The following is an 11,887-nucleotide window of genomic DNA, read 5'->3' on the forward strand; positions in this document are numbered from 1 at the left end:
ACCTAATAGCACCAGATTTCAAACTAGACTATAAAGCAATAATCATCAAAATTTTCCAGAATTGTTAAAAAATGAAAACTTTGATCCAGAAGACAGATTAGGAACACAAACTCTAGAAGCAAATAAATATACAGTGTTATAATTTGTGTTTCAAAAGCTCAAATTTGTTCCATCTCACAGCCATAATAAGCCTAAGAGAGTCATACCAGTCTGGTAGTTTAAGACCCCACAGTGGCTACTATTTCAGAGCTGAGATTTCTTTTTTTTTTTTTTAAACCCTTAACTTCTGTGTATTGGCTCCAAGGCAGAAGAGTGGTAAGGGTAGGCAATGGGGGTCAAGTGACTTGCCCAGGGTCACACAGCTGGGAAGTGTCTGAGGCCAGATTTGAATCTAGGACCTCCCATCTCTAGGCCTGGCTCTCAATCCACTCAGCTACCCAGCTGCCCCTAGAACTGAGATTTCTGCTTCTTCCTAGGTAGAGGCTAGCTAGATCTAGAAGTCCATACTGTAGGAGGCCAAGGGCCCTGGTGTCTACAAGGCTTCGCATTCTGAAAATGAGTCTTTTTAGAAGGCTACTGTTGTTACTTTGCCTTTGCCTTTGCAGCTTCTAGCTTATCAAACTTTGCCACTCCAGATTGCTTGGACTTCTTGGCAGGCTTAGAGTTGATTTTAGGTTGAAGAACCACCTGGGCTTTAAATGCCAAAAGTCTGCTAGTCAGTCTGGTGTCTGTAGAGTCTGTCTGGTTGGCTTCTTTAGGCTTAGTCTGAGGTATAGCATTGGAAAACTTCTTGAACTTGGCAATGAAGAAGCCATCCATGTTGTGTGTATCAGGGTAGAAACATCAGGTGAAGCAAAGTGTGGGAGGGAAGCATCATTCTGCCAAAATCCAGTCATTTGAGCACCAGCCTCACATTCCTCTTCTTCAGGGAATACTCTACCACCCATTCATTTTCTTCTACCATAATAGAGAAAGTGCAGTAGACAATGTAGCCTCCAGTCTTGGAAGCAGCATTAACAGAATCAATAGCATTCAGGAGTAATTCCTTTTGGACATGAGCTCATCTTTTGTTGCCATTCTCATCCTTAATAGTTTTTACAGATGGGTCCTTAGAGAAGATACAAGTGCCACTTCATGGGGTATCAAGCAGTATCTAGTCAAAGCCTCCTACCACCTCAGGGAAATGACAGCCATCCTCATGGCTGACAATGATGTTGGTGACCCCCAACCAGTACAGATTGCCTACCACACTCTTGGGGTGCTCAGCATTAGCATTATTGGCAAGGACCACTCATGTGTTCTTCATTAGCTGGGCTGTGTAGTTAGTCTTGCCCCCAGAGGCACAACTCATCCAGAATATACTGATGTCCCTGTGGTGCCAAGGCAATAATAGGCAGCATTCTGGAAACACTGTAAAGGATATGCCCTGCCAGGTATTCAGAAATAGCCCCAGTGGGCACAGAAGAGTTATAAACCACCAGGATCGTTTACTATTTACCCTAGGGATCCAGATATCCAGATTCACCCACAGTTCATTAAGACCTGAGCCAGATCCCAATAATCATTTTTCAGGGTGTTGGTCCAGAGGATGATGGGTCAGGAAACCTCATTAACTTCTAGGAACTTCACTAGCTCAGAAAGACAAAAATGTCCATTATCTTGTCAATCAGAGAGTCTCCATAGGAGTAGTATGTAGCCAAGTCTTTCTAAAGCCAAGTTGGATATCAATCTGGAATTTTTTTGTTTTGTTTCATTTTGTTTTAAACTCTTACCTTCTGTCTTGGAGTCAATACTGTGTTATTAGCTCCAAAGCAGAAGAGTGGTAAAGGTTAGGCAATGGGGGTTAAGTGACTTGCCCAGGGCCACACAGCTAGGAAGTGTCTGAGGCCAGATTTGAACCTAGGACCTCCCATCTCTAGGCCTGACTCTCAATCCACTGAGCCACCCAGCTGCCCCCTTTGGGTATCAATATGGGACCAGCCTTCCTCTTGCTGAAATCCAAATTCCACAGCACCCAGACAATGTCCTGAATTTGCTGGGGTACAGACTGTGTGTAGGTTTGGAGTCTGGGTATTCTCTTGCCCTATCTCCTTGCCAGTAGACAATACAAATTCTTCATCCTTCTCCAAGTTGCTTCATCATCATTTTTGGATTTTGCTTGGGGAGAGAGTTCCTCTTCCTCCTCATTATCCATGTCCTCTGAACTCCAATGATCTAGAGTTTCTACTTCCTAGATCTTCTTCTTCTTCTTCTGAGAACCTTCTCAATTGGCAAAAGCTCATCATTTTATCAGTTTCTTCTTTCAAGGTCACACCTGAGAAGTTTCAATTACCTGAGCTCAGCCTTGAATTCCAGGAGAGGGAGGGAAGAGAATGAGGGCTGCCTCTGGATGAGAGAGGGAGTCAGCCCATGGTTCAAAGGCAAGTGGAGGCCAGGGACAAAAACCAGGACCCAAATGCTTACAGATGAAAAACAAATATAGTGGCCATGATTAGGTGGGTAGAGGGGGGCAAAGGTCTCCTCTTTCTACACTAGAGATCTGCTCACTACAGAAGTCTCCCCACAGGTCAGTTTTTCTTCTTTCTTAGAGGGTTCTTTTTTTAGGGTTATTTTGGAGCAGGGGAGCCCATGGAGCACCAAATGAAGGGACAGGAGTGGGTAGAGAAAGCCCATGACTATACAACAAAGTTAACATACATATTAAAAGTGAAAGATTGTTTGTATGGAGTTTGGTACAATCCACAATTTCAGCCAACCATAGGTAATTCTAGATCTTGGAATATGTCTCCTGAAAATACAGGGACCCTACAGTATTTGCACTACTTTCCTCCCAGGATTGTAATGAGGAAAATCTTTCACAAACTTTAAAATGCTATAGGGGCAGCTGGGTGGCTCAGTGGAGTGAGAGTCAGCCCTAGAGACAGGAGGTCCTGGTTTCAAATCTGGTCTCAGACACTCCCTAGCTATGGGACCCTGGGAAAGTCACTTAACCCCAACTGCCTAGTCCTTACCACTCTTCTGCTTTGGTACCAATACTTAGTATTGATTCTAAGACAGAAGGTAAGGTTATTTTTTTTAATGCTATAGAAACATGAGAGGCAGTACAGTGTAGTGACCGGTTAAGTCAATTCATAGGCAGGAAGACATTGGTTCAAGTCTCACCTCTGACACATACTGGGTATGTGACCCTAGGCAAGTCACTGAGCTTCTCTGTGCCCCAGAGATTCTTCAAAGACCCCAATTTCGAATGGGGAAAGATACCTCCTTACTGGGACTTTCTTCTGTGAAATCACAAATCTGATGCAAAATTAAAATCTAGATGATTAACATTATCTGTTTTATTATTATGTAATTATCTTAAGGTATTAAACTGTATTTGGAAGAATAGATGGAATTAACACAAAATTGGGAAACATTAAGGAAGAGACAACTAAGAGTATCAATAGGTATTTTCCTTAAGTGAAGACTAACAAACATGGCCAGATAGTTCCTCCATTTTTCCCCCATCAAGCTCTAAAAGAACCTTCTTTCAGAAGACACATCCACATTTTCCCCTGAATGATTGCTCCTGCCAATTTGTTTCCTACTAACAAGGAAAGTCCAACAGTGTCATGCTAATCTATTTAGCAACCAGAGAATCAGAGGACCATGAAAATTCTCTACAAAATCCCAACCCCATGACTAACCAAACAGAAATGTGTGCTTCTGCATACAGGCCATAAAAGTTGTCAGTGTTCATTATGAAATGTTAAATGACTTTGTAAATATTAGCACAAACTCATCTCCTTATTCAATGGGACCCAAGCTTATGGGAGCCTAAAGCAAGAATCTAGTTCCACAGCTGGACATGATGCATTTTGGCCTCAGCATACTCAAAGTCGATTATAAGGCTCAGCTCACCTATTAAGAAAGGATTTTGCATTACCCAAGTCATATACAAACATAAAGTTAAATCTTTTTGATTAGGTACCTAAAAAAAATGGAGCACAAACACAAGGTTAGAAAGTCCGGATTTTTAATATCAATGAAATTGAAATTTCCATTTATTTTGCTAACCACTGAGCATTGTTAAATTAAACCCTAATTTAGCCCAGAATGAAAGGTAGCCAAGATAAGATCTGAATTCCCTCTTCAGCTGTCACTTTGACTATATCATAAGTAAGTAGTAATTCTCACCGTCAGCTGGATGTATTCAATCCACGTGCAACTGAAGTCACCTTTCCCTGATTCATTAGGCTCATTTCTGCCAGATTTTTACTTCAGGAACCCAGAACTTTGGATTTCCTTTGCCAAAGAAACTCATATGGGCACCAATCTGTTCACCATTTCCTCTGCAGGATAAGTGTCTGCCTAATGCCCTCTGTTAACTCCAACACTTTCCTTGTTCTGAAAGCAGAAGGTCCTGAATCATTGTGGAAAATGTCTTTTGTATGACCTCTCCTTCATGAGCCTATTCTGAACAGCTCCTTAACAACCTACTGCTCTTGGTGAATAAAAAAATGAAAATGTACCAACTTGTGCTGGAGAGCTAAAAAGCTTTGTGCTTAAGTAGCTATTACTTTAAAAAGCATTTTGTTGTTTATCATACTTACTAAATTTCCAATATCCAACATCTAATTTTTCCAGTAATTATCTCCTTTATCTAAATATCACAGCTCAGAAAACTCTTACTAGTCTTGGGAAAACATGGAAAAAATATGGTTAGTCTTTGTTACTTTTCTAAAAACATCTTTGCTTGAGGAAGGACCTTTTTAAAAAAGATCTTTTTTCTATGTTATGGTCCTCACCAAATATAATTCTCCCTTCTCCCTTATATAAAGAGAAGGAGAAGAAGAAAGAAGAAGAAGAAGAGGAAGAAGAGGAAGAAGAGGAAGAGGACAGCAGGCATCAAGGAAAAGCAATTCAATGCTAAACAGCACAATAAAAAAAACACAATGGATTAGGGTCAGAAGACCTAGGTTCAAATTCTAGCCTTACTAATTAGTGAGTTGAGGGGATTGTGTTAGTAAATGATTAATTATAGGAACTGAGTGAACCGCACTGACACCATCTTATGATCTAATTCTAAAGCTAGTTCAGTTCCCTTTTTATTCAGTTATGGGCCTAACTTCTACCCTATGAGAAAATTATATTCAATTATGAGAACTGGGAGAAAACCTTATTTTATTTTTGAACAAAGCTCTGTGTGTCTGGGAAACTGGACCACCTGTACCTGCTGTTTAGAGACCCATAACCAAGAGCCTAGATTATGTTGACCAGAAACACAGACAGATCCTAAGATTGAAGCAAGGAGTTTCTTCGTAATGGTTCATCTCAAGCAACTTATAATCTTATTTGAAAACTGGCCCACACAGATCAATAAATTATTGTTCCCATGTCCATTTGATTCTATACAGACATTTGGGAGGAGTGGGACCTCTCTTTTCCTGAATTCAGGGAATTATAGCTGTCCACTCTACCCTTCAAACTTAGAAAGTCCCTAATCTTTCATCCAATTATAAATCAGATTACCTAATGTTGCATTGTTTCCTTTGAATTAATTGGCCTTAATTTGGGACTATGCCCAAAGAGCACTAAAAGACTGTCTGCCCTTTGATCCAGTCATACCCTTGCTGGGTTTGTACCCCAAAGAGATCATAGGGAAAAAGACATGTACAAAAATATTTATAGCTGCACTCTTTGTGGTGGCAAAAAGCTGGAAAACAATGCCCTGCAACTGGAGACTGGAATTCCATGTGAACTGGAAAGACCTCCAGAAATTGATGCAGAGTGAAAGGAGCAGAGCCAGAAGAACATTGTACACAGAGACCAATACACTGTGGTAAAATCGAATGTAATGGACTTCTATACTGGCAGCAATGCAATGACCCAGGACAATTCTGAGGGATTTATGGAAAAGAACCCTATCCACATTCAGAGGAAGAAAGACAGGAGAGGAAACACAGAAGAAAATCAACTGCTTGAGCACATGGGTTGACGAACACATGTTTGGGGATGTAGACTCTAAACAATCATACCAATGCAACTATCAATAATATGGAAATCAATGACATATGTTAAAACCAGTGGAAATGCTTGTCGGTTAAAGCAGGGCGTGGGGTGTAGAGAGGAGAGTAAGAACATGAATCATGTAACCGTGGAAAATTTTTCTAAAAAGTTAAAATAAAAAATAACTAATTTTTTTTTAAAAAAATACAAATGAGATTTTAAAAAAGAATTAACTGGCCTTATTTGATTAATTGTTTTTAATGTACAAAAGTCTGTCTTCCCCTGTATTCGAGGTCTAGCACTAAGCTTAGTAAGGGGCCTGGTCCTAATATGTTAGACAATTGTCATGCATTGCTTAATAAATCAATATGTTCAGGGGCAACTGGGTAGCTCAGTGGATTGAGAGCCAGGCCTAGAGACAGAAGGTCCTAGGTTCAAATCCGACCTCAGACACTTCCCAGCTGTGTGACCCTGGGCAAGTCACTTGACCCCCATTGCCTACCCTTGCCAATCTTCCCCCTATAAATCAATACACAGAAGTTAAGGGTTTAAAATTAAAAAAATAAATAAATAAATAAATAAATATGTTCAGAAGATCAAACCTTCGTTTCCTCAGTCATTTTAATTTTGCTCATTATACTACTCATTATTACCTATTTGACACTGGAACACTTATTTAACCTTTCTAGGTTTCAGTTTATTCATCTGTAAAATGATGGTGTTGGACTAAATGACCTCTAAGGACATTTTCAGCTTTAAATCTGTGATCCTATAATCCTATGCCATCAAGTGAGTCTAATAGGATAGAAAATGTTCCATATCCATAATCCCCCATCTGAAAAGAAGGAATAGAGGTTCAATTTCTTATCTCCTCTTTGGCACTAGCTTGGTGATCATAATTACATAGAGGTCAGATTCATTCTTTTTTTTTTAATTTACATCATTATAATCACTATGGATATTGTTTTTGGTGTATATATTTAGTTCACTTTTCATCGACTCATCAATATATCTAATATATGTAGAAAAGCCCATGTTGGGGTTGTTACTGTTATTTTAATCTCTTTCATAGCCTTGAAAATGATAATGAATTTAACTAAGTGCTGATTTTGGCATTTGCCAGTCTGCTCAATTCATTTTTTGTGAAATGTAAGAGGTAGACCAGTTGATATTACAGATATGTGGCACAGAGATGATGAAAGTACTTGGATGGAACTTTTCTATGCCCCCCCCACAAAAAAAAACACTCTCCCTCCCTTTATATCCCTGATTATTTCCCTTTGGCTGCATTGAGATAATCATATATGGACAAGAATCCCTTTTACAACCTACCCAACAAAAAGTCATCCTGTCTTTCTTTTAGGTCCTCCAGTGAAGACCTACAGACCCATTACCTCCCACAGCAGTCTATTTCACTGTAGCTTTGCTCTAATTATTAGGAAGTTTGTCTTTACATCAAGCCAAAATTTTCCTCTTTGCAACTTCCCCCTATTATTCCTAGTTTGGCACTCAGGTGCTTAACAATACAAGTCTATTTGCTCTTCTGAGGGCAATCCTTCGAACACAAAAAGATAGCTGTCATTCCCCCCTTCCCTACCCTAAATCTTCTTTTCTCTAGCCTAAATGTTGCCCATTCCCACAATCAGGCCTTCATAAGGCATGAACTCAAGACCCTTTACTATCCTGGTTGCCCTCTGGGTGCTCAGCAGCTTCTCAATGTCATTCCTAAAATGTGGTTCTCAGAACTAATCACAGTCCTCTGGATGTATTCTAACCAGGGCAGGAATCAAGGGGTCTTAATTCTGGAAAGCTCTACACACCTAGAGATTGACTTCTCTTATTTTGGCTCTGATGTATACTTTGGTATTGTCCCTGTCTTTTGGAAAGTTGTGTTCCTTTCCCAAAGCCCATTGGTATGAGACTCTCTCCTTCCTGGTGGAGATGATGGCTCTGCCCAGCATGAGAGGCATATGTGGAGCTGGTGAGAGGCAAGAGCTTTAGATCACAGCCAGACTCCTTTGTGGACTCTTCAAGCAGGAGATCCACTTCAGGATACTCCAAGTAGGAGTTATCTTCTAGTCAGCTTCCATGGAGAGAAGAGGAAAAGATCAATGCCACGTTAGACTGCTGAAGGAAAAGACTATGGGAAGACATAAGAGAAGTCTTCATCATGAGACCAGAGTTTGCCCTGGGGTGATTTCCAAAACATTCTATTTGTCGATTTGTGTTATCTCTCAAAGATAGAACTTCTTAACTCTGTATTTATTGTCTGGTATATAATCTCGTCTGTATACCTTCTCTGATTTCTGCTTTTCCTATGATTTGGATCAATAGGCTTCTTTGCTATTCTCTATGTATATTCATTATGAACTGGTATTAGGTGGAAAAGGGGTCAAGCCTTGGATACAGAACTTGGGAGCCTTCCCTCTCAAAATGACAAAGTGATCAAAAGTTAGATGAAACCCAAACATATCCCCTAGGCAAACAATATTTAAGGGAGCTGATAAAATTCTAATCTGGTACTTCCCATCTCTGAGGAGAGTAGAGAACTGCCTCCTGGCCCCAACTTCTTGCTTCTACTCCTGAGAGGAATAAAAGTCTCTTTCAGAGAAGAGTCTAGAAATGGCTATTCTGCCTCCTTTTGAGCCACACAATAACAATGGCCCTGCTATACATGGGAGCTTCACTACACATGTGGGGTTGGTTCTCCACTCTCCGTTCACTTGATGTTTAGATTTCAAAAATGGTACTCTTCATTATATTACTTTAGCCCCTGTCTTTTTCCATCATTAGCCTCATCCTTTCTATCACTGAGATCAACTTTTGAGTTCTCCCCTGGGTCTTAGAGCTTCTTAACACCAATTTACCCAAAATTATGACTGAGGGGGACACCACTCTCCTTTCCCCTACCTCCATGTCTCCCAAATAAAATACTTGAATTTCCCAGGCTTACATGTGTGTATCTAATCACTGAAAGGATTTGGTCACAAAAACTCATGGAACATCTACTATGTTGTAAAGAGAATGAGGTCTGGATTGGTGGAGGTGGTACACACTACAATTAAATCGTACTTCTTTCAAAGCTTTGAAGTAGAGAGTCCTCAATAAAGACACAATCTCCTTCTTCCCTGGTCAACTTTCTGGTCCAAAATAATGTATGGTTTGATTCAAGATTAGATCTGGAACTTCTAACATCTCTAAATATGAACACAGAACTGAATTTTCAAGGCCATCATTGTCCCCTCTCTTCGACATTACAGGCTTCAATGATAAGACCAAGAGAAGTTACTATCCCAGTCACCAGAGAGCCCTGCACTCCTGGGGTGACTGATCTGCAGGAAGTCTTTTGATCTTCAGAGATAGGTTTTGGCACACAGCAGAAAAAAAAGTTATTATCTTGAAGTCAGGGATGAGAAGCTTTTGTTGGAGTTGAAAAAAGGCCCATTTCTGCTGCCTGTCTTACCTTTTCATTTTTTCACCCCAAAAAAGCACTCTATCATCCTCTTCAGAACATGGCTCAGAATCTACCCCCTCTGGGAAACCTTCAGTTATTGGCCCTATTCTTCTTTGCGTCTCCTCTCCGTGCCTAAGTATGCAGTTAATTGTAATATATTAGCCCAAAGATAGCTCCATTTATTTCCCAAGTCTGGCTTGTATAAAACCTGAGTGCAGGCTCAAAGGATTGTTTTTCAGTGTAAATCTGCATTTTTTTTTCTTTTCAAAAAAGCCTCATTTTAGAGTTGTGGCTTATACAGAGTATTTCAATAGTCTTTGCACAGTTTTAGGCCAGAGTAGTATAGAATAAATCTACACTAAGACTTTGGGAACACACTATATAAAAGACGTCCTATATTTGGTCCAACGCCTTATACTAATTTAAATTTTTTTTAAACCTTTACCTTCTGTCTTAGAATCAATACTTTGCATTGGTTCTAAGCAGAAGCACAGCATGATGTTAAGTGACTTGCCCAGGGTCACACAGCTAGGAAGTGTCTGCAGTCAAATTTGAACCCAGGACCTCCTGTCTCTAGGCCTGACTCTCAATCTATTGAGCCACCCAGCTGCCCCTAATTTTAATTTCTTATCTTGCTCCACAAATGAATTATGTGTTTTCACAGATATTTCATGTGTATCTTCTGCCTTCCCAACTGCACTGAGTTATAAAGCATAAATGTGGAGTCATAATTTAATTGCTTTAGGAAAGACAGTTCAGAGACAAAATGACATATGCTCTACCAATGTTACTATACTTTTATAAATCAATAAGCACCCCTTCAAAATATTTAGGTTTCAGAAACATGATAACAATGTTGTTAAATTTAATACCACTATAAGGATTTAGTGGAAAGGATAAATATGAAATCAATGGAAAATGGACATTTGTTTTACTTATTAATTCTCCCTCATACTGAAACTACCCCTCTGAGAGATGGAACCTCTGGGCTGGACAAAGGTATGCTGGTTCATATCTACTAACTGTCTTGCTAAGGAGAAAATGTATATACAACACACAAGTTTCATCTGTATAATTAATATTTTCTCCATTAATTTCATGTCTAGGAAATCAATAGCAATAAAAAATAAATAAAGCCCTGATTTCTATTGTTTGCCCATTTCCAAGATGTAAATACTTACACTGAAAACTTAACAATCAGCTCTCTCTAGCAGGTATTAGCTGTGTCTAGTCCCACGCCCGAGTCTGGGCCAGCTGAACAAAAACAACCCATTAAGACCAAGCTAGTAAGTAACTAAACTAAGAGCCTATTAAATGAAACTATGTGAAGAAGAAGGCCTAGAAAAGACTTAAGAGGTAAGAACAAGAAAGAGGAAAAGGTGATACTAGAGGGACACACAGACTAAGAATCAGAGGCTCAATTAAGAGTCTGCATAAAAGGATATTTGAGGTTAAAAACAAGTGAACATTGACCAAACTGGCAGGTCAAGTGGCTGCCAAGACAGCACTTCAGATATAAGAACAAAAAGTACAGATAAAAGGAGCTGGGAAGAATCTAAAAATGTGACACTACCTTTTATAACTTCATCCTAGTTGTTGATTAAAAGAAAAAAATACTTAGCAGTACAGGACTAAGGACAGAGCCATATGCCATGGCAACAGAGATGAATGTGGTAGAGCAGAAAGAAATGAACTGAACTAGAGAGAGCTGCATTCAAGTGACTTTGGAAAAGCTTATCTTTCTCCATCTTTAAAATTAGATTTACCTTTTAGGTCACTTTTAGCTTTATCCTAAACTCTAATTCTAAACATTGCCGAAGTCTACTTCCAAGTTTGCAATAATCCAGCAATCAGTATGCTTTGTATAAGACTGTTGAAATAACTAACTGCATTCTAATCCACCACACAGGCATTTTACAAACCTTAAAGTAATATATAAATGTAAATTATTCCTATCGTTATTTTGTTGTAATATCAGACCATCTCTGGATCTTTTTCTTCTGGGATTCTAAAATCTACCTGACCATTCCCCAGGATCATGAAACTTGGTGAAAATGACAACCAGCTTGCATTTGCAGGAAACAGAATATGGCAGGAAGATAGCATTTTATGAACTCCCCCAGCCACTTGAACAGATCTCTTGCTGTTCATTCTTCTTAGGTCTTTCTGTGGTTCCCCCTTGGAGCTTACCTATTGGAGGCTGCACCCAAATTATTGCCTGCCTCCCACTCTTCCTGGGAAATATTTTTTATATCTCCTTAGCTTTGTCTTTCACCACACCTAGTAGTCAGAAATGTGTTCCTCCCCACCACTGGCTCCCTCTCCTCCTCTCTGTCTGTCTGTCTGTCTCCCTCCCTCCCTCTCTCTCTCTCTCTCTCTCTCTCTCTCTCTCTCTCTCTCTCTCTCTCTCTCTCTTTCTCTCTCTCTCTGTCTCTCTCTCTCTCT

The 11,887-nt window shown here is 39.7% G+C and overlaps 1 pseudogene; it reads right to left on the minus strand.

The window, feature by feature from the left end:
- Positions 1-582: 582 nt before the first annotated feature.
- Positions 583-2,194, minus strand: LOC123241419 (annotated as a pseudogene).
- Positions 2,195-11,887: the final 9,693 nt, after the last annotated feature.

Source organism: Gracilinanus agilis, chromosome 3 (genome assembly GCF_016433145.1).
Source record: "Gracilinanus agilis isolate LMUSP501 chromosome 3, AgileGrace, whole genome shotgun sequence".
Classification (NCBI taxonomy): Eukaryota; Metazoa; Chordata; class Mammalia; order Didelphimorphia; family Didelphidae; genus Gracilinanus; species Gracilinanus agilis.